General features: G+C 43.1%; 1 long non-coding RNA gene across 1 annotated transcript in view; it reads right to left on the bottom strand.

The window, feature by feature from the left end:
* LOC146810762 (uncharacterized) overlaps window positions 1-26,682 on the bottom strand; it is a 259,819-nt gene that overhangs the window by 33,150 nt on the left and 199,987 nt on the right. Inside the window, exon 2 of the long non-coding RNA XR_014965729.1 lies at window positions 8,491-8,605. This is a non-coding gene — a long non-coding RNA (uncharacterized LOC146810762). The remainder of the gene's footprint in view (window positions 1-8,490; window positions 8,606-26,682) is intronic.

Genomic DNA, 26,682 nt, shown 5'->3' with positions numbered 1-26,682 from the left:
CCAGAGGTGGTCGTAGTGGTATGCTGTAGGGAGAATTTTTGTAATGGAATTGGTCATTTAAAGAGTTTAGTTGTGGGTCTGAGCCATTTGCGTGCCTTTCATAATGGGGAGGAGGTGCTGAGCTAGGATAGCCTGTGGTTAATTGGTTTAAGATTTAAGAATACTTGTTTATTTGATCTAATGCAACTTGAAGTTAAACAACAGAGTCCATATCCTGAGAGAAAGGGGTTGCTCAATGTATGACAAAAATTGGTTAACGGTGGAGAATAGCCTTTTGTAACTGTAGATTGTAATGTGTGTATTCGTCAACCCACAAATTAATTTGCCTTGACGCAAAAATTTTACTCATCCTTGTTTTTCTACACTATAAAACTTAGTAAAAAGAACAAACAAAAAAAAAGAATTAGAATGATTAAATCTTAATATTGATCGTGAATTTTATAAAAATACTTATATGTATGATAACATGTGCACCGAAATGACAAAAAAGAAAATAAGTGCTACACCTTTCTACTAAAAGATTCATTAGTGAAACTATCAGAGAATGTCCTACATATGTGTAATAATAATTGCTTGAAACGTAAAAATAATCCTATACATTTTAAGTGCATTTACATGTTGGTACTTATAAATGTGATAGTACCCTATTTCTAATTGAATTAATATTGACCATATTAACCGTTCTCAAGTGCATCAGAAATTACACTAGAAACTCAACCTCTACATTTTCTGTATAAATATATGTTCATAATTCTATATGTCACTGCGTTATATTAGTAGTAAAATAAATGAGAGGGACCCCTTAGAATTCACAAGGGAAATAAGGTCATCTAACCACGTAAAAGAGAGAGAATTCCCTTGCTCATACAAATCCTTGTAGTGGACAACAAAATTATTGACTGCTCTAATATATAAAAAAAGGGTTTTTATTTTGACAAATATTTTTCTGTGATCCTATATTCATAAAAAGCTATCATAACATATTCATTGTGACACAATCATTAAAAACATTATACAAGTCATTCAATTAAAAAGATAAAGACAATGTTACAGAATTACAATATTACAAGAATCCAAAGACGACCAGCATCATGGAGACAAACATATACGTAAGACACTGATTATGTTCTTTACCAATACACATCCATTGGGCTCAGCAGTACAGCTTATAGTTTCAATTTTGTACTTATTACTCTGTGCTGGTCTCAGGATTGTGTTTCCAGTAAAAGGCGTCGACGCGTTTCGATGGCTTTACCAAGTTACTGCCATCTTTATCAAGACAAAAATTTGTTTCTGTCTCCTGTATTCTTGAGTAGGTTTCTTTTATTCCTTCTTTATTGATGGAAACGATATATGTTTTTCGATATATTGGTAGACAGATAAATAGTGTCCTCCGTTCTGTCATACGATCTTCTGATATGCTCAAAATATTGAATAAAAACGTCTTTCCGTGCTATAGTGATCTCACATGTATAATGAGACCGGTTAATTATTGCCGGTTTTCTTTTCCTTGGATACGTATTAGTGATACCGAGTGACCATACCACCTCGGGGCCCAACACCGCAAGGTTCAAGTTCCTCCTTATTACTCGGGTGGGTCTTTGCGTTAATCTATCGCGGGTTCACGGCAGTCTCTGTTTTCGGTTACAATGATTCCTTGTAACCGAAAACAGAGACTGCCGTGAACCCGCGATAGATTAACGCAAAGACCCACCCGAGTAATAAGGAGGAACTTGAACCTGGTATGGTCACTCGGTATCACTAATACGTATCCAAGGAAAAGAAAAACGGCAATAATTAACCGGTCTCATTATACATGTGAGATCACTATAGCACGGAAAGACGTTTTTATTCAATATTTTGAGCATATCAGAAGATCGTATGACAGAACGGAGGACACTATTTATCTGTCTACCCATATATCGAAAAACATATATCGTTTCCATCAATAAAGAAGGAATAAAAGAAACCTACTCAAGAATACAGGAGACAGCAACAAATTTTTGTCTTGATAAAGATGGCAGTAACTTGGTAAAGCCATCGAAACGCGTCGACGCCTTTTACTGGAAACACAATCCTGAGACCAGCACAGAGTAATAAGTACAAAATTGAAACTATAAGCTGTACTGCTGAGCCCAATGGATGTGTATTGGTAAAGAACATAATCAGTGTCTTACGTATATGTTTGTCTCCATGATGCTGGTCATCTTTGGATTCTTGTAATATTGTAATTCTGCAACATTGTCTTTATCTTTTTAATTGAATGACTTGTATAATGTTTTTAATGATTGTGTCACAATGAATATGTTATGATAGCTTTTTATGAATATAGGATCACAGAAAAATATTTGTCAAAATAAAAACCCTTTTTTTATATATTAGAGCAGTCAATAATTTTGTTGTCCACTACAAGGATTTGTATGAGCAAGGGAATTCTCTCTCTTTTACTGCGTTATATTAGCCTGACATTATATAGGCCAAACTGTACTCATGAAGATTTCTGCATCGCTATGCACGCTGAGTAAGAAAGAATCACTTGATGGAGCAATCTGTATGTAACAAGTTCTTTCCCTCTATTGCGTTCTCATGTATAGTATAAAGATGTTGCCACAATTCTGTTACCATTTACAGGACAGCTGCCTGGGAAACTGCCCTTTTGAACCTTTCTATGTGCTCTAGCTAAAGGGACATTGTTTAATGTTTTATATAACAGGATGACTTATGGACTGTGTAATTGTTCCACCTATTTCCTCTGCATTTTGTGTCTTCTTTAAGTCACCTGATCTCCATTCCACATGAACTGACCAATGAACTGAGTGGTCTGATCGCATGAGCTGACATCAGGAGGTGTCAACCCCAAAATGCAAAAAATATAATATTGCCTGATAAGTAAGATTTTAGGACACTTTGGAAATACTCTTGGGAACATAGTTTTGGAGAGAGATACTCTTGTGCAGCCAGTGGTGGTAATGGATAGCTGCTGTTATGCATGCAGGCAAATTACGAACAGACTGATGAGATTTGCAGAACTTTTTGATGCGGACTGAATTGACTTCCTTTCCTCACTAGCGCATTGGCTGCATGCACTCAGTGATCCCTCCCATCTGGGAACACTAAAGCTGGCATTTCAGTCCTTTCCTGAAATTGTGAGTTTTGGGTATTTGACCTGTCTATTAAATGTTTTATTTCCTATTTGATGCACTTATTCTGCTAAAAGATTTGATAAACTAAAATATATTAATCAAAATTGACTCAGTTGCCATGATTTATCCACTTAAAGAGAATGAGCATTCTCAATTTAAATTTTACTAATGACTTAAGTCAAACGGATTAGAGATTTCAGGACACCAAATACTAAAGCTGCTATTCTGTACTGCTTTATCTGAAGTTTTAGTGTGTATAGTTTTGGCTCACCTACATTTCTTAAGGAGATTTGGGCCCAATGTATTGATCTGCTAAAGGAGGTATTGCTATTATGCGAAGTACAAGTCTTAGTTGGTTATATAAAGAATTTTTTCATGCCTCCAACTTAATTCAGGAGATTAACTTAGATTTCAAGGATGCCTAGGAGCACTCAAATTCCCTGTTGATCGTAAATGTATATTTACCTCCTGATGCATCTTACTCTCATCTATTAAAAGACCTATTTGTCTTGATCTCCTCTACCTTGGAAAGGGAAGATTGCAAGTTTCTAATGTTAGTTGGAGATTTAAGTTCTAAAGTCTCCTCTCACAGTATAAGGGTATTCTCTAACACTGCAAAAAACGAAGCCCTAAATAGCCCCACTGCCCAATTCCCGAATAAAAGCAGGACAGATAAAAGAGGAGCTACACTACTCGAAGGTCTGATAAGCTTAGATCTTATAATTGCTAATGGGAGGTTAGATAATGATATTCCAGCAAATTATACTCTTAAGGCCCCAACTGGGAGATCCATTATAGATTATCTAATTGTTTCTGCAGATTTCTTTTGTAATCTTATAAGTATGGACGTTTTGGGATCTGATTTTAGCGACCATATGTTGATCAGCTTCAAATTTAATTTTACTTGTGCTAAGGTAGGTCCCTGGAACTTTAAAGGCAGCATAGTAGGGTTCAATGCAACAAATGGTACAGTTCACTGGAATACTCAAGCGACTACTAAATTAAAAGCAAACTTAACAGCTTTGATAAAATATCAGCAGTATTAGTAATGGCCGAGTGTGGCTCTCTGCAATTTGATTTACTTGAAGCCTTTTCCCATAATGTAGGTTCTTTGGCTACATTATGTAAATCATCGCATGCTCCAGCTAAGCGGAGATCATATTTTAATCCAATGCTCACCTTAAATAAGAAAATAAATAAATTAGTGAGGGCCCAGTTCCTGAATTTTTCTATCGAATGAAGTCATCTAATAAACCTATTAAAGAGGAAAAGGCAGAGGAAAAAACGCTCCATAAAACAAACAAAGAAAGATGGCTCCTGGGAGCACTTAAAAGAGGCGGCCTCAAAAAATAACTCTAAAACGTTTTGGGAAATAATTGCTGACTGCTGCGGCACAAGAGTGAAGTCTCTCCCCATTCATATTGAAGAAGAGGATTGGAAACTCCTCCTGGTAGAACTCTACCAGCTTTGTCCCCTCTGCACCTGACTCCTTTGAAACTCCTATATACAATTATGCACATTCATTGAATGACGTGGTTGGATCTATTAAAAAAAGAAGATCTTCAGGAGCAAAGGGTCCGTATGAAATCCCCATTACGGTAATCAAAAAGGAGCCACTTTTGTGGGCCACGTACCTAGCCCCATTGTTTAATTTTTGTTACTCTCAGGGAAAACATCGCCATTTTGGTCCGGAAGTATTTGAATCCCTCTGCACAAAAAGAGCCCTGGAACCCATCCGGGTAACTACCGTCAAATAGCCTTATTAGATGCAGCGGGGAATATATTTGCACGTAGTATTCTCGATCACCTCACGGAATGGGTGATGGAGAAGAAGGTCCTCCCTATGGAACAAGCAGGTTTTAGGAACAATCATTCCACCCTGGATAACATCTCCATGTTGAAACTAATTGAGGAGGAATACACGATCTCTCGTAGGTCAAACGTTTACACGGCCTTCATAGATTTTTCAACGGCCTTCGATAAGGTAGACTGACCATTACTATGGAGAAAATTACATAATATGGGACTGCCTGCTCCCCTGCTATCCTTAATTATTGCATTACATTCTCAAACTTGGTGCCAGGTACTAATGGGAGGAAACCAAGGCTTATCATCTGTAATTCCCATAGTAAATGGCCTGAAACAAGGTTGCTTACTAGCACCCCTACTATTTTCCTTATATATAGCAGTTTTTCCCAGTTAGAGGGAGATGCACCAAAGATAGGCAGCCGTCCTTTCGCATGTCTCCTTTATGCAGATATAGTAGTGATGGACCTAACCTCTATTGAGCTGAATAAAAAGCTGATATCATTACAGAATTACACGATGGCTCATTTCTTGAAGATAAATGTATCAAAAAGTAAAAGTTTAATCACGAAATGCAACAGAAGTAGAAAATCAAGTAATTTTAAGTAGCAAATTGGCCTTGAAAAGCTAGAGGTGGTAGATTCATACCTTTACTTAGAGAAACTAATAGCGGGTAATACGAGGAATAAACTTCATATCGAACACAGTTCCTGTAAAGCTATATCCCATGCTGATGGTCTGCGCATTTTCCATAGTGCAATGGGCAGAAGGCATTTTTTACATCTGCTGACGGTTTTCAAAGCAAAGATTCCTCCAACTCTGCTTTATGCTATCGAATCAATCCCTGTAAAGGACTGGAGTTTTTTTTAGATAGGATTGAAGGCCAGATTTTACGTAAATAGTGCAATTTTAACACATTAATTCCATCAGCTATTAGATTGGAATTTGGCCTGATAAGCTCCTATATTCAAGGTGTATCCAGGGTTTTACGTTGGGGATACCAGTTAAAAAAAGCGAGCCTTACTCATTAAGAGTTTTCATGTGTCAAGAAATCTTTGGCGGTATTGGGGGGAAATATTCCCTATATCGTGACTTCTCTCTGGCACTAAAAATCCTCTGTGTACATGAAGAATCAGTGACTACCCTCCCACCACTGGAATTTAAATCCTTTTTAAAAACCTTAAGTGGTAAGATCAGCTTTAATAGAGATATTAAATTCCTTAATACTAAATCTTCAGCTATTAGATTGGAATTTGGCCTGATAAGCTCCTATATTCAAGGTGTATCCAGGGTTTTACGTTGGGGATACCAGTTAAAAAAAAGCGAGCCTTACTCATTAAGAGGTTTCATGTGTCAAGAAATCTTTGGCGGTATTGGGGGGAAATATTCCCTATATTATGATTTCTCTCTGGCACTAAAAATCCTCTGTGTACAAGAAGAATCAGTGATTACCCTCCCACCACTGGAATTTAAATCCCTTTTAAAAACCTTAAGTGGTAAGATCAGCTTTAATAGAGATATTAAATTCTGTAATACTAAAGAGAGATTAAAGATATTAGCCAGGATGAGCTCCCCGAGAATTTCCCGGAAATATTTATCCTGGAACCTAGAACATGGAATTCGACGTTGGCTCACCCTATGTCACATGAATCTTTTACCTTTAAATGATTTAACAGTAAATTGGTCCCAGAACATGAAAAATGGAAAAATGTGTAATTTTTGTGAGCTGAGCATTCAGAACCTGAATCATGTCTTGTTTGTCTGTCCAGCATTGGTCTTAAGTCGTCGTCGCTGGCTTCGGCCAATGTTTTTACAAAATGGTGTTAAAGATGTAGCTTCAGCCCGCGACTTTCCTTTTTGCCCAAAAAATGAAGTAGTCTGTGTAAAATTATCCAACTTTTTTAAGGAGTTTATGTATATATTTTAATGTTTTATATATTCTTTTAAGTGGGCTGTTACCCCTGTGCCTGTCGCTCTATTATGGAATCTTAATATTCTCTCCTTTTCTGGATTGTATTTTGGGCATGTTTTGGATACTACTTAACTGCTCTTTGCACAACTGGGTAATGTTTTGCTTTTCGCTCACTTTCTTGTTGCTAATTTTAAAACTCGGTTCACTATTGAAGCTGGATTTCGGATTGTATTCTGCACAGTATTGATCTTAGACCTTTATAACATTGTGTTGAGAATAATTTACATGAGTTTGATTTCTAATTTGTAGTCCAGTAGTCCATTTCCTGGTTCTCATTGGATAACTGCTGAAACCCTTTATATCCAACCCCTCTCAGCACACAGCAACGTCCATCGGAGGACCAAATGGAGCGGTAAATGATTAAAGCTTTTAGATCAGTTTAGATTTTATAGATGGATTATTTGTGAAGGGCCCAGTAAATGCTACCGCAATAGCTTTCCTCAATCAACCCTGTTGTTCATCCCATTAGGCATTTGCATAATTATTTGCTGTCCTACTAGTCCTCCTCTGGTATTTTTCCTTCTCATTTTCCCTGGCCACTCTCTCCCATACATTCAATGCTTCATACTAAAGGGGTCTAGGAGGTGCTTTCATTTTGTGCAATGTTCCCTTCAAATGATCAAGAATTCTGGTGTTAAATGTCCCATGCCGAAGAAAACTCAAAGTGCCCTCATTCTAAGTAATCCTGGTCCAATGGCGAAGCCAAGTACATGTATTTAATCCACATTCGGTAGTCATAATGTGTGCAGGCATACCCTCAGTAGGTGCCTCTTTGTCTCTACGTACTGGAATTGTAATATCCCTTCTCACCAAACTTTTAAACTTTTTAAAACATTTCATGATGACAATTTAAATCCGAAGCAACACGATTTTTAAATGCTATGATTTTGTTTCCATATACATCGAATTTCTGCGAACTCAATTAAATTCCGGCTATTATTCCACAGTAGTTTGATAACAAATCCAAATTCACGATTCACTTTTAATGTTCCAATCCCAGTGTGACACTGCTACATCACTAACCAATAACAGCGTGAAAGCACACCAACCAACCAATTCCCGCGCGAAACACTCCCCCCAGCACTCACCCTCTCTCACAATTTTCTTCGTACTTACACGAGTAATCTTCTCAACTCTTCAGATGTTGTTTACTCTTTCTAATGAAATAAAGCTTTGCATACACACAGGAATCTCTTCAGCATTCGTTTGTGAATTCTCGACCAGCATGAAATCACCCAAATCAATGCAGCTTCGCCCATTTGCACAATTAAATTCAACTAACACTGATCAATATTAATCATTCACAACAATGTAATATCCCTGTGTTGCTAGTGCAGGTGATGGTACCTCACACACCACACCTCAAAATCTCTGCAAAAACAAGTTTTCAAATTATGATTTTATCCCAGGGATCATTCGACTACAACATGTCTGGAATATTCTAACACCTTTTTCAACCACTTATGAACAATTTTTCCTCACACACTCATTCTAATCAACATTCATCCGAACTAGAGAAAAAAATACACAATCACACTTACAACACATATGCCCTATTAATACTCACACCTTCCAAACCGCAACCGCCTTCAAGTACCGCTTTGCCGGTTCTTCAAGTTCTGGGTATTGGAGATCAGGGTGTAAAATCGATCCTCTGCTACTAGATTTGCCAGCGCGGAAATTTCTGTAAAAATTCCACAATTGGTGTCACCTTAAAACTTACCGAGAAAACTTCTAAGTTCTGCGCCTTTTTCAGCCGATGAATCTTTGCCACCGTTTTCCAATGGAGCATTACATCACAACAACATCAATAATTACATTTGACGTTCAGTCAATAAAGAGAGGGTTGGTGAAGTTTTAAAAGTTTATTTTCTCATTCTTAGTAGAGTAGTCAATATTTGTATTATTTTATTCAGATTAGTGGCAAATCAATGACAGAAATTATAAGAAATAGGTTGGCTAAAACAAGCATAGAACATTAAACGGCATGTTCCATTTAAAATATAGATACTGGAGCAGTTCAGAATAAGAAGAGAAAGAAAGAACTCCTCGTAAAGGGTTGTTCTGGAGTTCTCCAGACAATTGCAGCAGCAACTGACTAAAAGGATGAGATTGAAAGAATCACAGCAGTAGCTATGATCAGCATAAAACAGGAAAACACTCATCATAAATTGTAAGTAAAGCAAAGGAAAATCATCATAAGCGGTAGCTTATGGCAAGCCGGGCTTCCACAGAAAGGTGCCAAGGGGCATGGACCATTATATAAAAGGACACATTTATGGATTTGGTGGTACAGAAATTCCTTGCTGAACATAAACTTAATAGTAGGTTGTTGGGGCTGTTTTCGTTAAGAGAAGACCTTCAAAGGTTACGTTTGGGTAGCAGGTAAGCTGCTTGAATGCTTTGGGGTGACTGTGTCCCTATTTTCCTTGTGCCATGCTGAGGTTGATGCGGGTTATGACTGCATACTATGAGCGACAGTCATAAGGCTGCTTCACAGGGCATCTTCTGCTTCATCGCCAGCTCTTTGAATCAGTTCAACTTCTTTTCTCTCACCAGCAACTGTCTTTTTGATGTGCTCTACCCACAGAAATGCATGTTGAGTTTTCTGATGTGCCTGTTGTCCCCCGGCCCGTAATGTTCATCTGGCTTACCAAGATGCACTGTTTTGTGGCAAAGTGAGCATTCTGCACTTGCACTGTGACATTCTCTGGAGTATTCTTTCTATTACTTGTAGGAGATTGTGAAGTGGATATGTCCGGTGGAAGAGCAGTCACAACAACATCTTCCTCAACAGCAAACTTAACTTTTTATTCGCTCCTAACACCAGAAAATTAGTTGTAACAGACTGTTAAGTTTACTGTAGAGCTTTTTTTTTTGTTTGCCGCTGGGACACATGGATTCCAATTCACTGCTCTCAGCCATGACTACAGTCACTGCAGTGCTGAGAGAGCTTCCTCAGTTTCGGTAGTGGTACTTTTGTTGATCCATGTTTCTGCCCAGCGGAGAGTGCAGCAGGTGTGCTGCATTGCCAGAAAAAGGATGATTACTTGATGTCAGTGGTGGCACTGGCAACAGAGAACTTCTCCTCACTAGCCACTTTCTTGGTAGAAACTTCCTTCTCTGGGGCCATCTTCTTTGCTTCTTGTATGAGTCAGCAGAAGAACTTAGCAGAGAGTTCTCTGGACTCCAATGTCAGCTCATTCACATACGTCTCACTGTTTCAGTCAGTATTATCCTTTTGTGCAACTGCAGGCTATAAAGACGTAAGTGACAATTCCTGTCAATGCAATACATGTAATCACGATCATCATCATTATCATCATAACAGTTTTATAAAAATCAATTAAATTAATATTAAAAAGTACCTGGTGTCTCTCTAGGGCCCATGGATCCATATGGGAGGTAGGGCAGCCAACAATTTAGCAAATTAATTAATATATACTCGGGGTCCCTCTGGGGCTCATGGGACCCATATGGGAGGTGGGGGGGCATGCAAACAAGTGAATAAATTAATATAAGGATACCTAGTGAACCTCCAGGGCGCATGGAGCTACTATTGGAGGTGTGAGGGCTGGCAAAAAATGTTAAGAAATTAATATAAAAATGCCTGGTGTCCGTCCAGGGACCATGGAGCCCCTACGGGAGTAGGCAGAAATTGAATACATTAATTAATAAATAGTTGATGCCCCGCCATGGCTCATTGGGCCCCTATGGGGAGGCTGGCAAAAGGCAAAAAATCAAATACATGAATATACAAATAAATACCCAGTGTCCCTCCAAGACTCATACGGGAGACAGGCAAAAATTTAATAATGCAATTAAAAATAACAACTGTGTACAACAGGCTACTATATTATTAAAACCTTAATTTTGTAAAGCAGGGATGAGATCTGTTTGTCAGGCTCTCGTTATATGCTTAGCTGGTGTTTCTATTCCATTGATTTGTCAGATAAGGCTTCTAACAATTGGCAAAAACATGCTGATATCTGGATCTTAGATTTGTTGGCCTATGTTCTTCTGAAGGGGTTTTTATAGGATCAGACAATAGAAGGTCATGCGTCCCTAAGCACTTGGCACTTTGAAGTTTTATGCAGCTGTTTCTAAGCTGTTTGACTTTAATTCACTCAATGTTTTTCTTACTCAGAGATTTCATCTCAATTTTTGTATGTTTTATTGCCAAATAATGTATTTTATTGAATTTGTATGTTTATATCAATCAATCAATCAAGCATTTGTATAGCGCGCTACTCACCCGGAGGGTCTCAAGGCGCTTGGGGGAGTGGGGTCCGCTACTGCTCGAACAGCCAGGTCTTGAGTTGCTTCCTGAAGGAGAGGTGGTCTTGGGTCAGGCGGAGGTGGATGGGGAGGGAGTTCCACGTCTTGGCAGCCAGGTAGGAGAAGGATCTTCCTCCTGTTGTGGCTCTTCGGATGCGGGGTACGGCGGCGAGGGCGAGGGATATATTTTCTATGTACATGTGTATTTAATATATTGTGAAGTGCTATTTTGTGATGATTTTTAATAAATCAGACAATAACATATACTACTACTACAGGCTACTACAATCAGCCACAAGCTCAAATAAATATATCAGGAAAAATATATTAGGAAAATAAATGAACAAAAATTACAAAGACTGCTTCTAATATCAATGCTCCTAAAAATGTCCTTTAAAAGTGGAATACAATTATTAATAATCAGAAACACCCACAGGCTTAAAAATGGTGAACTTCTACCACAAGGCTATTAGCCTGCAAGAAAGGATACACGGAGAACAAAAACAAAGGTCTGCCTATGACACACACATATTTGCTCCACAAAATGACAATCGCTGATGGACAGCAAAGAAGGTGGCATGGACAACAAAGTCAAAATGGCTGCCTATGACACACACAGTGGCTACACAAAATGGCTCTCGCACCAGGGCCAGCAAAGAAGGATTCATGGAGAACAAAGAGAACATGGCTACTCTGCGCTGGCTTAAGACCTTCCTTTTCTTCCACCAACAAAATCTTGCAGAGAAGGGATTGGACAAATATACACCCAGCATATGACAGGACCTATCTCTGGCCTAGTACACCACCAGCAAAGCAGCAACAATAAGTTCAACTGTACAGCTAAATGAAACCAGTGAGATAACCATTAAATAAACTTCAAACATGCCAGGACACAAATAGCATAAAGCAACATTTAACTCTGCAAAATTCTTTTAGAAGTTGAAGAAAAAATATTTATCGGCCATCACACACAACCACAAATATAATGGTGGATAAGCACCTAAGGAAGAACAAAAGAAAATGCCACCAAGAGGCACATGCAGACAAAAAAATACCCCAAATTTGGCATGACTACATGGCCATCCAAAGGCCCTAAAATTATTTTAAAAAAATCTCTAGCACACAAGCAGTTAGAATGTGAATAATACATTGAAATTGCATCCACATTCTACAGCAGACTGTGCCCCAAAATGTAAAACACACCACATTATGACAACTTTTGACAAAATAAAAAAAAAACACCGGAAAAATTGGGAAATGTTATTACCCCTGGGCCTCCACCATTTAAAATGCCCATTACATTTTAATCTCACGTGGGGCTCTCTGTACCCTCCGTAACTTAAACTCCAGGCCATCAGCAATGAACAAACAAAATGACAAAAAACAAAAATAGTTAACACAAACGTTTTGCAAAAAACTACACTCAACTTATATGATTTTCCCACAAAATTTACATATTATAACTTCCTAGGGTGAATGATGTTGCAGAGATTGCACACAAGGGAATCCAAATCCAAAATGACCAAGGTCTGGGCAAAGCACAGGGAGAAGTCTTCAGGACTGGAACAGGAAGTTGATACTACATATACAGTAGCCTCTCTCTCTATGGCACTTCCTCTGTGTAAATAAAAAAAAAGCATTTTGCATCTAAAACTTACACGAATGGTCCGCAGAGGTAAAATGACTTTTCAAATTATGTCATTGGTGCCCGCCTAAAAGTAATGGTGCTTGCATTCAGGATGATGGCATTGTTCTGGTGCATCGACCATGTCGTTCCCATGCTCCAGTGGTAGATTTTGTCCACAAATAGATATCTTGTTCATGAGAGACTGTGTAATAGAGTAATCTCAGAAATTATGCGTAATTGTCGAAACACTAAATTCCAGATATTACGCCAAATTACTCCACCATAATGAAAAGTACACTTGAGCCTACTGAATATATGGTGCAAAAAACAAAAGGTAGATTATTTGCCTGCTGTTTAAAATAGGCAAAATCCTTCAGTCGCAATCTATTTTCATAGACTGTGGCAAAAATTGGATAGCTGGGGGATGTACCATTCTTTACTATAGCTCTTAAAAACAGCTGCACAGAGGCTCCCTTGCAAGTGTGCAAATCTAAACATCTCACATTTTAACTTGCAATGTGTGGTGTCTCATATTCGGCCTACTTCTCCATCGCTAATTAATTAAGAAGTTGGGCAGACAAGTTGTCATTACCCACAGATAGAACCTCTATTACATATGCAGCACAGATTAGGTGCTAACAGGGAAATGTAGTTATAACCAAGGGGCATATTATCAAGGACGGCGTTAAAATTATCGCCGGTTTAGCGGCAGAAAACTGCCTCTAAAGCGGCGATAATGGGCTTGATAATATGCCGCAGAGAATTCCAATAGAAGCCCATGTTCACACCAGAACATGGGCTTCTATGGGAATTCTCAAGGGCATATTATAAAGCCCATTATCACCGCTTTAGCGGAAGTTTTCTGCCGCTAAACCGGCGATAATTTTTAACGCCCCCAACTTTGTAAAGAATCAATTGACCGCACAGAATCGGACATTCCATAACAAAATAACTAATCATGTGATTCCAAATTCAATTTGACTGAGACCGGGACGGAATGAGATATCAGTCTGATGATATCTATAAAATTCACCAGCAGCATATAATATGCCAGTGCCAGACTTTTTACAAGCCCTAAACACTAAGAAGATCTCAAAATTGTATTACAACATTAATACAGCACTTACTACCGCTATCTGGGGCGCTAAAGTGTTTGCCTACATGGATACCACACTACATCGTGTAGGGTATGTGGTTGGAAGTGTGTTGTCTTTGTTTTGATTCTATGTAGAAAGTGTTTCCATATCATGCGGGATGGCCACCGACGTGCAGTTATCCTGTTAGGGGACACAGCGCGTAGCTGGGTGATAGATGAAGGAATGTGTGAGACTGGCATGCAGTTTATGGCTATCAATATGCTGGCGGCTTTAAACATCTCTGAAGACTACTTTATAGTGTTTCTTATGATCATAGACCACTTACCTGGTTACTGAACTTCCTTGCCCGTTCTGAGATATTGTGTTTAAAGTTTATGGTACTAAGCAAGCATAGGTTTGAGGGAGAAATTGTGGACAGATCTGCTGGGATAGACTTTGTTAATATCATTCCATATCCAACTGTCATTGTGAGATATCAAGAAGCAGTCATATTAACTTGTTGGGACCTGCAATGGCGGTCTAAATTAAAGTTCTCCGTTGGTCAGCGGCTTGTGACAAATCTCTTCATTTATTCCATGCCTTTTTTTTTTTTTTAATTATTTTTTATTATTATATTTTATTGCTTTTGAAGAACACAAAGAAAAATAACAGACTTGCATAAACCAAAAGTAAAAAACAAAAACAAACAATATAACATCGATATGGGTCACTGAAATCAAAGGCAAATTTGGCGTCGACAGTAACAATACAGAGCATGGCGACATTTAGAGGTGGGGCAGATAGGGGTCATACGGCACAGTAATCGTAGAAACAATACACCAGCGGAGGGGTAATCAGGCGAGGACAGGCCTATGCTAACGGCTGCTAATGAGTTGGAGGTTATTAACAGGAGGAAACCTTTAAAAATAGCATATGCAGTACAAGATATTAATAGTACAGAGAATTCACACAGTCATTATTTAATCCTCAGGAATATCAACTGTAGTTTGATGAGCAGCCTGATATTGAACAAACATACCCCAAAAACTCTTCAGGCGGTTGCAAGGAGGGAGCAGTTTGTTATACACATCAGATTGGGTGTTACAGTAAACCATGTCATGTTCCCACTCCACCACCGTAGGCACAGAGCCCCTCATCCAACGCATCGCCAGCCGACGCTTGGCGAGAAGGAGACCCATTGCTACCAATTTGCGTGCAGCTTTCTTAAGGGGTTTAGTGTATCCTAGGAGCGCCAGTAGGGGATCCGGAGCAAGGGATAACCCAAGTATGTCATTCAGCTTCTGGAAACTTGTTTCCCAATAATGGAGCACTTGTGGGCACTGCCATGCCTGATGAAAAAAACCAGCGTGCTGTGCATGACACCTCTCACAATTGTCAGTGTCCGTCAGTCCATACCCAAAGAGCCGTAAAGGGGCATGATAAACTCTAATTAAAAACGTTAAATGGGTGAGACGGTGACGGCCATTGATAGATATCTTACGGGTAACCTCGCAGCAATAAAACCAGATGTCATCTGTGATGGAAACACCTATATCTGATTGCCAGGCTTGTTTAACCTTTCTGAGAGAGGACGCCTTCGCGTCCTGGGCCAAGGTGTATAACTTGGAGAGGATCTTACGTGGGGACTGAGCACTCAGCAGAGCTGTCAAAGGAGGAATGACCAAGGGCTCCTGCAAGTCGTCTCCTAGTATCGCCCGTAAAGCTTGTCTGGTACTAAAAAAGTGGAATCTGGTGAGGGCTGAGTGTACACTATCTGTGACCTCTAACTCCTCCCATGTGCCCAATCGCCTGTGTCGGAATAGGTCACCCGTGTTATATATACATAGTTTGTTGAGGGAATCCAGGGCCCCTTTCTCTGAGCTAAGCGAATATAATTGCGCCCCGTCGTACAATCTTAGTAACGCATTCCACGTGTGAACAACGGAGTTAATCAAGTCCAGTATACAACTGCATCTTGTTGGGATCTGTGTTAGGAAGTGAGGCAAAGAGTGAGGGGCAGCAGCAACCCTTTCAATGTGGAGATGAGGCAAATCATGAGGACCATACACCCAGCTATGGGCATGAGAGGCCTGTGCGGCCCTGTAATACAATTCCAAATTCGGGGCATTAAGTCCGCCGGCGGTGTATAGGGGCATGAGAGTGTCAAAGGCGACTCGTGGGGACTTTCCAGCCCACGCTAATTTGATCATCAGGGACCAAAGTTCGCGAAACAGTTGTTGAGGGACCACTATAGGGATATTAAGGAATAGAAAGAGTAGACGAGGAAGAACAACTATTTTCATTAAAGATACTCTGCTGGCCAAGGACAATAGGAACTGTATCCATCTATCTACGTCATCCCCTATCTTATGTATTAATTTACCAAAATTGGCTTTAAGTACCTCTTCGGCATCAGGGTGAACCTGGATGCATAGATAGCGCACCAGTTCAGTGGTCCATTGTAGTGGGAAATCAAGCGGAAACTGCACTGTGGAAGGCATCAATGGGAACAATATAGATTTATCCCAGTTAATCTTTAGGCCGGAAAGACCCCCAAAACGTAGCACCTCATGTATCACAGGGGGTAGGTGGGTCTCTGGGTCTCTGATGTATAAAAGTGTGTCGTCTGCGTAAGCCGAGACAATGAGACTATAATGAGGAAAGCAAAGGCCTCTGTGACTGTGATATTCCCGAAGTGCCCGCAACAGAGGCTCAACAGCCACTGCATACAACAACGGGGGCAGCGGGCACCCTTGCCTTGTGCCCCGCCGGATTGAAAACGGGGCAGAGACCATATCTCCAGTGCGGACCCTAGCCACTGGGGAGTTATATAGCACCGATACCAGTTGCAGAAACACTTCACCGACCCCAATTCGAAGCAGCAATGCTAAAATACATTTCTATTCGATGGAATCAAAAGCCTTCTCGGCATCTAAAAAAAAAGCGGCGGCTTTGACTTCCGGGCGAACATGCTGCAGTGCTCCAAATACCGTGCGGAGATTCTGTGAGAGCGTGCGACTCGGGATGAACCCAGCCTGTTCAGAACCAATAAGTTGTGGCAGAAGCAGTGGTCTTTAATGGGTTTTAAAAGAGTAATGATTAATGCCTCTCACATAGATGGGAGCATAATGCCATTCGCAGGCATTTCATGAAATAAAGATATTAGATGTGGATTGAGGAGATCACTAAAGGCTTTATAAAAGGAGACCGTGAGGCCATTGAGCCCAGGTAGCTACCCTCACGCATCGAACCCAGAGCAAAATGAACCTCCACCACTTCAATAGGTTGCATCAAAAACTCTCTGCCAGTTCTGTAACCAGGGAAGCTGCATATATTCCAGGTAGTTAGTGATATCATCATCACTTGGCGCGAGTTTAGAGCTATATAGCTCCTGGTAATAAGAACGAAATACCGCCACCTGTAAGGCGATGGGGGGCCAATGCCACCAGAACTGAGCCAGGCCAATCAGTTATGCCATAAGCTCTGGCGGAAGTGTATTTGCCCATGTGTTTGACCTCGCTATCAGCCGCCTCATGGAATTCGGCCAGTGTGGCCTTGAGCGTTTTGCGCAACTCAGGGTCGTTAAAATGTTGTAGACGTGTCTCTAGATCTGACAGACGAGTCTCGAGCAGTGCAAGACGATCACGAATAGCGCGGAGTATGCCCGCATGTTTACTAATGGCTATTCCTCTAATGAAGACTTTGAATGCCTCCCACACTGTGGTAAAGGAGTCAACCGATCCCACGTTGGTCTCGAAATACTCAGAGATCGCATCGCACAGCTCCGAATGAAAAACAGAGTCCAACAATGAATAGGGCGGGAACCGCCACAAAAACGGGGAAGAGAACGAGGGGGCACCGCAACAGTAACCGTGATAGGGGAGTGATCTGAGAAAGAGCGCGCTAGCATCTTGGATAATAAGGATTGTGAGATAAACCAGTAGTCAATGCGTGTGTGAATGTCATACTGCGCTGAATGTGTGTACCCACCGCAGGCATCAGAGCGAGAACGCCAGACATCTGCCAGCTGTAGCTGTAAGGCAATGTCCTGCACCGCCCTCGCCGAAGCAGAGAGAGGACGACTAGGGCCCTTGGAGCGATCAATTATACATTATACAGTTAAAATCTCCACCCCAGAATATCGGTATAGTACAGTGATCTTTTATTAGAGCAAAAGGGACCGATAAGACCCAGGATCATCATAATTCGGACTGTAGGAGTCAACCACTAAAAATTCCCATTGTGGGCTATAACATCGGGACATAACAAACCTACCTGCCGAGTTTGCGAGAAAAGGTTCTAATTTGAAACCAGCCTTAGGGTTTAGCCAAGTCAATATCCCCTAGCATTGGAAGTGAAACAAGCCACATGTGAGACACCCACTAACTTTCTACCAGTGAGAAGCGCAGAACCCGGGGGCAGGTGTGTATCATCAGCCTCCTTTCGCTTCAGGTAGGCGATAATTTTCCTCACCTTACGATGGTCATTTAAACCTCGAACATTCCAAGTCATAAGGGTAACACTGCTAAGCAGTTTGGGCCCAGTTCGATGTTGACTCATGTCGACAACCACTGCATACAATATGAACCACACCCTCCGCCCCACCATTCTCTGCTACGACCATAGAGACGTAATTTGTGCACGTGCCCCATAGAAAAAACGGCAAAGGTAGAAGAGATTAAACCCCTGGAACAGGCCTCCCACGCCCTGCATTCCCCAACTGTGCAGTGGCAAACCACCCCCCCAAGAACCTTGAGGAACAAAAGGACCATGATGCAATCCCATCTAGAAGAGCACAAAAAAAAAAAAACAAGAAGTGTAACCGCGGTTAACGCAGTGGGGCAGATGTTACCCAGCAGTACAAACTGTACCAACCCCCCGCCATAGCACCGCCAACAGAAGATAGGAAAACTCCCTAGTTGCCTGATAACGGACTGTAGGTCGACAACACATACCAAAGAAAGCTGTGCCATGTTGTCATCAACAGCATATTAAATATACACCACTGCAAAATATAATATTAAACTGTGACCCCGCAGTCCAGGGGCAGGTCCAGAGGCAAGGAACAGAAGTGTTAAAAGGAGACTGACCTAGAGTGAGCACACAACATCTGTGATAACGAGAAATATTGGCCAACTCGCAATACATAAGGGGAATGCATTGAAAACAGTATGACTGTGCAGAGCTATTACCAAGGGACAAACAAAGCATTCTTGCAGTTATAGAATGACAACAGTATTTCAGTCATTGTCATCGATAGTGCCAGGAGCCTCATGCAATGTAGATGAGTCAGTCCGAACCTTCGCATGTTTGCCAGCTTTCTCCCAGTCGCGGAGTGCTTTCTGCAGTGACTGCGGATCAGAATATACTCTGGGTTTACCATCAAATAGAACCTTGAGACGCGCTGGGTATAACATAGCGTACTCGATGTGTTGATCTCGCAATTTTCCGCTTCAAAGGGATGAATTGCCGCCTGGCTTCCTGCACTTTGAGAGTAAAATCCGGGAACAGGGAGATGGAAGAGCCTTTGTGTTGCAAAGTACCCAGCTCTCGTGCCTTCTGCAGCGCAGCGTCCCTGTCTCGATGGTTTAGAAGTTTCGCTATTATAGGCCGTGGCGGGGCACCCGGCTGGGGGCGGGGGCCAAGTGATCGATGTGCTCTCTCAACGACAAAAAAGTGGGAAAAGGTGTCTGCTCCTAGAAGGGTGGTCAAGAGCTTTTCGACAAATGTTTCCATGTTTCCGGTTGCCGTAGATTCCACCAGGCCTGTAATGTGGAGGTTACTGCGTCGCGAACGGGCCTTATCAGCCCGATCCTGTAACGCAGCCAACGTGCGCTCGACTCGCTTTTGTGTGCCATCAGCGTCTGTCTGGGCCTCCTCCACATCTGCTATGTGACGCTTCGCCATGCTAATCCGTTTTGCATGCTTATCGACCCTTTCGGACATCCTGTCCATTTCGTAGGCCAGTGTATCGATCTTAGAGTCAATGGTTGTGAGCTCCTTTTGCATGGTCGCAATAATCTGTTTGATATTGCTTACTGGGTCGTCAGGAAGAGCCTCCGATTCAGGAAGCATAGTGTCTACTGCGTCCTAATGGCGTCGGGACTTACGGTGCTTAAAGGTGAGCTTAGGTTGGGACTTGTCAGGCTTATCCATCGCGAGGTCCGCACTCCAGAAGAGCACACTGGGCCCGGCCGCAAGGCGGGAACCGGGTGCCGAGAAGGCCGCAGAGCTAGGTCAGCAGGGACGACGGGGAACACACCACATGGAGAGGAGGATCAGTGGCCAACTCTCCGATGACCTAACCGGGGTGGGAGGGCAATGTAGGGCATGTGGCTATGCACAGGCAACAGTCAGTAGCAACAGGAGTCAGCAGCTGCCAAACGGGGAAATGCAGGACCCACCATTAGTCCCAGTGCCAGACGTGAAGGACGCCTCCGGGGCAGAATGGAGCACACCCCTGGCTCGGGGGGGGGGAGGGGGTCGGGGGGGAGGCACAGGTGCAGGGCCTGGCTGCACCTCCAAGAGGAAGAGAGTCCACGCCTCTGCCAGTTCCCTGCATCAAAGCCAAAGCGGGCTGTAGGAGAGGAGGCGAGGTGCAGGAAGAGATGCATAGAATCACGAGGAGCAGGCATCAGCATAATACTCCTGCAGCCCAGCGCAGGACACACCACCCCCGCAGCAGCCCCAGCCACCGCTGAACCCAGGCACCACGGTCTCAGGTGATCACTGTCCAGATCGTGCACACCGGGCCCCCCCAGGTCGTGGCAGAGCTGCAGTGGCCGTGCCGTTTTCCAGGCGCCGATGCGGCAGACAATCAGGTCGCCTCAGCCTACCTTCAGATATGCGCGCCGCGGTCCTCAGATCACTGGGTGGCCCAGCACAGATCGGCGGCCGGAGCGATGAGGCAGCCAGCAGTCGCGGGTCTGGTCGGATCCGCCACCGGTCACAGCATATCGATCTTGACACAGGGGACCGGACAGTCCGCATGCTCCTTCCGCGAGCGTGTGGGCAGTAGGCTGCGCCGTGTCGCTCGCGTGCGTCAGCAATGCAGCAGCAAGTAGTGGAGAATGCTGGACCCCGGGGGAAGCAAAGTCGCAGACTAGTCTTTCCCCGGGGTCTTTCGCGCAGGGGTAGGGTAGGACCAGGCAGGGTCAAGGGGTGGAGTTAGGGGGTGGGTATAAGAGCGCAGGGGAGGAAGGCTACTTCCTCTTCCTGCGCTCGGCACCATCGGAAGGGTTGTAGCGAAGGCCACCCACCCACCCTGCAGTTTAGGGTTGAGGTTCAGGGTTGGCTAAAGCGTGCCAGTTTAGGACAGGCTGTGGGGGCTGGCGGTACTTTGAAGGGGTGGGGGGAGTCATTAGCGGGCACACCCATCCCTCGGGGGGAAGAGTTAACGAGGTGGGGGTAATGTGGCATGAGTGAAATGGCCGATGATATCGGGGAGGATGCTAGGAGGTTTGTGAAATGGTGAGGAACGGAAGGGGCATGGAGTGATACAAAAGGTGAGTGTGGAGTGGGTGAAAGGAGTGAAGGGTTGGAGAGTGATGTTGGAAGTTGTTATTGATGTAATGTTTGGTTATTGTTTACTGTTATGCAGCCTGGTCCTAATAAATGGCCTTTTACGCTTAAGACACAGCGTGGTTTGTTTATTGCGCGAAATTACAGCCCCAGACGGAGCAAGTGATCCGGAGGGCAAATCCCTTGCAGCAGCGCCAATTTGAAGCAGGGAGTAACAGGATATGTGCCGGATCAGTGCGGTGTGTGGCGGAGCTCTAAATCAGAGCGGCCATCTTTCAGCCGGGCAAGCTCCGCCCCTATTCCATGCCTTTTCGGTTAGTTTATCTTGTGGACTGATACAGAGCTTGCAGAAGGAAATAACCTGTAGCAGTTTAGTGTTATTTGAGCGTATGAGTGTCAAGCAGTATGATGAAATTATTATTGACCCTGTATGAGTCACAATCCACTGCCCCACTGCTGAGTTTTATGGTATTATTGTGAGTCAGGAAGGGTTGCATATCGTGTTCTAATTTAATTGCATGTATATAACAATCTACCCTGACGAGGCGCTGAAGCGCTTTACTATCAGACAGCATGCTGCTCTGGTACCCAAGGTAAGTGGGTTTTTTCAATGGTTGTCAATGGTTGTTTTGTATCGGTATGTCTTGTGCCCTTAAAGACACAATTCGATACATTTACTCCAGTTACTATGTGGTAGATTAAATTAATAGGAATTAGATGTGATCTTTATTGGGAGGGGTTTGTGTGTCCATGTAAAAGTTTGGCAATAATAATAGATAAACTAGAAGAGATTATGTTATGTTAGCTTGCAGGGGTATGATTTTTAAAGGAGAGGTTGTGATCTTTGAAGTGCGGCATGTGCAATTTTCAGAAAGAGAATAATAAGGGCCACGGTAAGCAAGCATTTGATTTAGAGTAGACTGTGTTCAGAGAGAAGAGGCATTCGTTTATCTGAAAAGAGACGCAACAATTAGAAGTTTTATGTCAAGGTCACTTTTCATGAAAATGCAGAGGAGGATGTTGAGTTTGCATGCAGGATGCAAAACTGTAGAAAGAAACAACCAGGAGCGACCCATGCAAATTATTTATTTAATTTTCCATCGTCGTCGTTCGTCGAATCCCCCCTCACCCCGCTCACCGCTTTTACGTGCATGGGCCGCCTCTGGAAACAACATTATCTGCATATGAGATACTGCCATATTAGATCATTTTGATAAGCATTAGAATTAGGCGAAAATTCTATCCCCTGAAAGGCTGCTATTAAACCACACCATGTTGGAAAGCTGGGCTATGCCCAGACACCGTGATACATACTGTCACGACATCCATCACACAACAATTTTTGCCTTTTTTACTTTCCTTTTATCCTTGAGCAGATCTTGATAACATATGAAATAAACAAGCCGCGTTTGTAGATAATGGAAATATGGATATTAGGGTGTTGCTCGCCTACTCTGTGTGTACCGCAGCTTATGGTAGGAACTGAAATCATTTTGTAACCTGCAAGACTGAAATGTTAATTAATGTGTGATACTGAAAGCTAGTGCATTTTATATTGTAATCCCTTTAATTTGTTTTTTAAAAACTTTGTTTATTAATTCGCTTGCATAGAAAGACATATAGCAGGGCCTCTCACAGGAGGCTAATTCAGTCATCCAGAAGCAATAATGGTACAAGCATTTTCTTTACTCATAGTGCAATATAACAATCCCCAGAGACCCAACACCCTCCAATCCCACAAACTCTAAGGCACTAAGAATAAAAAATAAAAAATATCCGGGCCCCAATGGAGCATCCCATCATATACAGCAAAATGACAGTAAATAGCAGTCCCAGGAATTGACACACCGAGAGCATCAGGTTGCAACAACCGTTATACAATAGGATTTGTAAGCAGATACACACTGAGCAGAGCCCAGAAGTCTTTCGGACGGGAAGTTTCGGGCAGCTCCTCAGCATAAGTCTCGAGTTGCTCTTTACAATACAGCAGATCTCGGACCCACCTGTGCAGAGTCGGGGTAAGTCGTGAGCCCCAGCACTGCGCCACCGCTCTTTTGTCCAGGAGGGTAGAGAATGACACCAGTCTACGATTATAGGGCTTTAAATTCTTAACCCACCCCAGTAGACAAACCTCAGGGGTACATTGCACATACTCCAAAAACACCTTTTTGAGTAGGCCTGTAACCCTTTCCCAGAAACTGTGTATACCCTTGCAGTTCCATGCGAGATGTAAGAAGTCCGCATCCACCTGTCCACAACGAACACAGCATGAGCTCTCCCGAAGACCAAACCTCATCAATTGTATTGGGGTATAATATAGCTGGTGCAGATATTTGAAATGGATGATGCGGAGGTTACAGTTGGCTGTTAGCCGACCAGTGAGAATACAGCAAAATTTCTACATCTCCGGCGACAGTGAGGTCCCCAGTAGTACCATCAATTTATTATAGGAAGGGGAGTCAAGTTGTTCTCTTTCCCTAAGAGACGCCGTGTACACCTTCGTGATCAGGCCTGTGCGATCTGCACCCGCTAACACCGCCTGCAGTGCCAGCAATGGGTGGAATTCTGCTGAGTAATTGGGATAAATGGAGTGTATGTCTGACGTGCACATATGTGAACCCGAGCATAAACCCTCGGTCCCTACCACCCTGTATGTCAACGAGAAATCTGAACTGGCCTTGTTTATAAAGGTCTCCCAACTGAGTTATTCCCACTGCGCTCAATGCCTTAAAAGCAGCCGGCTCTTTCGCAGCAGGGATTTCCGGGTGCACAGAAAGTGGTAGTTTTGGAGCGTAGAGATAGTGCAATTGTGCACACGTCACCAGCGAGTTCCACGCCGTGCAGAGTGCAGGGTTAATTTCAGTCCTTGGTCCACCACTCCCACCAGACAAGGCGGTCGCAGACAGGGTCATCGGAAGGACTGCGTCCGCTTCAATAGCAACATGTAGCTGAAAACGTTGTGGGAAAAACCAGTAATGAGCAAACTGGGCCAGTGCACAAAGGTAATAGAGTCGTATGTCAGGGGCTTCGAAGCCTCCCCTCTCAAACGGTAATACCAACAGCTCCCAGCTGCAGCAGGCCTTCTTGCCGCCACACACGAATTCGAGCAGTGCTCATTGAACTGAGTTGAACAATGCAAGATTAAGAAGAATAGGGATATTAATAAACAAATAAAGACGTTTGGGCAAAATTGTCATCTTGACTACTGCGATGCGGTCCGCCAAAGAAAGCGGGAGTTTGGCCCATCGCGTAGCACGTTTCGTGATTTGGACTAGGGCCAGGCCATAGTTTTCTGAAATAACTAAATCGGGGTCCCTGTGGAGCCATACCCCTAGGTACTTCACTGGATCAGGTGACCATGTGAGTGGGAAGTCCAGTTCCACGCGTGGCGTACCAGCTGTGAGGGGGAACACCATCGATTTTGCCCAGTTTATACTGAGCCCAGAGAAGTGTTCGGATTTGATATATTCGCAAAACAGTTCTGGGAGAAATGTCACAGGCTCCCTGACATACAGAAGCATATCATGGGTCTACATTGAGACTACTAAGGGGCGTTGCCGTAATCGTAGTGCTGCTGGTGCGTGACGTTGGCGGAGCTTGCAGGCCAATGGCTCCAGAGCCAGCGCAAAAAGCATCAGTTATAGGGGGAAGCCCTGCCGGGTGCCACGCCGAATAGGGAATGCGGGAAATACCCACCCATTAACACGGACACGTGCCGCCAGTGCCTCATAGAAAAGATGTATCCACTTTAAAAAAAAGGGGGGTAGCCCCATCCTGAGTTGGACAGTGAACATAAATCCCCACTGCAGGGAGTCAAATGCTTTTGCTGTGTCAAGTAACACAGCAACCGCTTGAAAATCGTCCTCAAAGTAATTCAGGGTGGAGAGACCTGCGCAAATTGTGCGCTGTAGATCGGTCGGAGACAAACCCCGACTGATCCGGAAGGACCAGGTTAAGAATGAGGGGCAATCATTTTTTGGCGTCAATGTTTATGATGAGAGAGTGGGTGGTAGGAATCGCACCGATTGGCGGGCTTGTCTGGCTTAAGGAGCATAACCAGAAGGGCCTCTTTTAGCGAAGGAGGGAGGGTGGAGCTATCATATGCTACCGCAAAAACATCCAAGAGCCTGTGAGCCAGATCATCAGCATAGGCCTTATCAAATTCACTGGGTAGCCCATTGAGGCCAGCAGCCTTACAAGTGGGCAGCGACTGAATAGCCATCTTGACGTCTTCCACGTCAAAAGGCTGAGTAAGTTATTTGTGTTGATTAAGAAAGAGCCAGCCTAATGAGTGTTGGAAAACCACTCCCACACTGGAAGGGTGGTGGTGTTCTCCCAGACACACTGTGGTAGCTTGGCTCGAGTGGTCAGGAATCAGGCTCCGTGCTAAGCATACGACATACCCAAACAATAACCATGCGTGCATCGTTCCAAAAACGACTCTACACCGTAAAAATTATGAAAATATCTTTCTTTATCTTCTTTTTCTCTTAGTTGCTGATTAGATAAATAATAACACAATCACAATATACAAACTTTTTAAATAGTGCAGGTCAAATAAATACTGGCTTAATGATTCAATAAATAGGGGTGATCATAAATAAGGAAGGTATAAATATAAGTGCAATACATACAGGCAATTAAATATTCTGAGGCAATAAATACTGTAAACCAATAAATATTGTGCATCAATAAGTACTGTGGACCAATAAATACAGTGAAGCAATAAATAGGTTAAATACAATAAATACAGTGCCCCTAATAAATAATTAAAAGCTGACAGTGACACTCATAGAATCAGATCACATTTGAATTCCTAAGGGCTGATTTGGCCCAGGTACAGCTTGTGGGGATGTGGAAGGCTTGAGGGTGTCTACTCCCTGGCTTGGACAAGGCTGAGGCCTAAACTGAGGTAGATCAAGGGGGGAATACCAGAGACCTGGCTCTCTCCCTCCACACAACCCCTCTAAATTAGTCTCAGCTCACCCCCTGGCACAGTCAGGTTGGTTCCAGCACCTCCCTAGCCCCTTAGAGCAGTCTCTCAGGTCTCCACAGGGCCTTAGGCGCCCTCTACTCCACTTACTGCCCTTTTTCTGATGCTCCGACGCCGCTGGAGTCGTGTCGACGCCGTGAGGCGGTTCCGATTCGAGGTCGGCGGCCTCGGCACAATGTCAGTTCCTGACGACGCCGGTAGGCGGCTCTGGTTCGATGTCGGCGGCCTCGGCTCGATCTCGACCTCCGATTCGATGGCGTCGGGCA

This window comes from Triturus cristatus, chromosome 7 (assembly GCF_964204655.1).
Source record: "Triturus cristatus chromosome 7, aTriCri1.1, whole genome shotgun sequence".
Taxonomy (NCBI): domain Eukaryota; kingdom Metazoa; phylum Chordata; class Amphibia; order Caudata; family Salamandridae; genus Triturus; species Triturus cristatus.
Note: the sequence above shows the minus strand (reverse complement) of the source record. Positions and strands in the feature narration are given on the sequence as shown.